This window comes from Toxotes jaculatrix, chromosome 15 (assembly GCF_017976425.1).
Source record: "Toxotes jaculatrix isolate fToxJac2 chromosome 15, fToxJac2.pri, whole genome shotgun sequence".
In the NCBI taxonomy this organism is placed as follows: Eukaryota; Metazoa; Chordata; class Actinopteri; family Toxotidae; genus Toxotes; species Toxotes jaculatrix.
In genome coordinates this window covers 14,947,868-14,948,874 of record NC_054408.1, presented here as the reverse complement: position 1 = coordinate 14,948,874, position 1,007 = coordinate 14,947,868, and the positions used below count along the sequence as shown (strand labels likewise).

Sequence of the window (1,007 nt, the reverse complement as noted above, 5' to 3'; positions counted from 1 at the left end):
ACTCGCAAAGAGAGAATACAGCTATTGTTGGTCCTTGTGACTCACATGTCCAGACGTACACTGCTGGTTACCATGTTCTGTTCTGAATGGCCATGTCATGTCATCATCTGCCGCTTATCTGGGTCCAGGCCCAGGTCGCGGGGGCAACTCCCGCCCAGTCCACAATGCACCGAAGTCCTACAGCACCTCCCACTGGTGGTAAGCCCAAGGGAGGTGGTGCTGTCCGGAGTGGGGCTCAAACCCACGACCCAGAGAGACTGAGTCTCGTGCTCTACCAACTGAGCTAACCGGGCGCTGTTCTGAATGGCCTTGAAAAATTTGGCTCTGAAAACGTTCCAGCTGAGCATGCAGACTCAGTCCACCACCTCTGCTTATGACATAAGGTGGACAGGTTTTCAGAAATAGTGCAAGAACTGGGAGCTGACTAAAAGCTGACAATCCTCAAGGCTGGTTATAGTCCTCCTGCACTTATGTGTTCAGGTAGACAAGTTCAGTGGGTGAATGTTTTGGAGTGAATGAAGCTGTTCTGGCTGCAATTTAAATACCAAAATGCTTTTTGTAGCTTAGTGTTGCTGTAACTAAAAGAATAAAATACAAAATATGTAAGCACTGTGTTTTGCAAAAAGCATTATATAAGCTGCCAAACCAATGGACCACTGACACTGAGTGCAGCTCTTAGTGATGTGCTTTCAAGCACCAGATAAAAAGGAATGATTTCAGAGCTTTAAAACTCTCTTTTAAACCTTCACAGTATGGACTCTGTGATATGTTATTAGATTACACATTACAGCACCCTCATATGGTTTGCATATGCTGCATTGGCATTTAATGAATGTAATTATAACTTAGGTCTGGTATAAAGAAGGCATTGTGCACCATCTATTTATAACTGGGCAGTCCTGCTGACAGAATTGCAGGAGTGTGATTGGCATCTATTCATTTCCTCCAAACTGGGAACAGGCTAAATCAGAGTCAATCATTGACCCTTTCAGACAGATACCAAGGAC

The 1,007-nt window shown here is 44.8% G+C and overlaps 1 non-coding gene across 1 annotated transcript; it reads right to left on the bottom strand.

Annotated features, from left to right (window-relative positions):
* Positions 1–220: 220 nt before the first annotated feature.
* Positions 221–293, bottom strand: trnal-cag. The gene has a single exon. It is a non-coding gene; the product is annotated as a tRNA-Leu (tRNA).
* Positions 294–1,007: the final 714 nt, after the last annotated feature.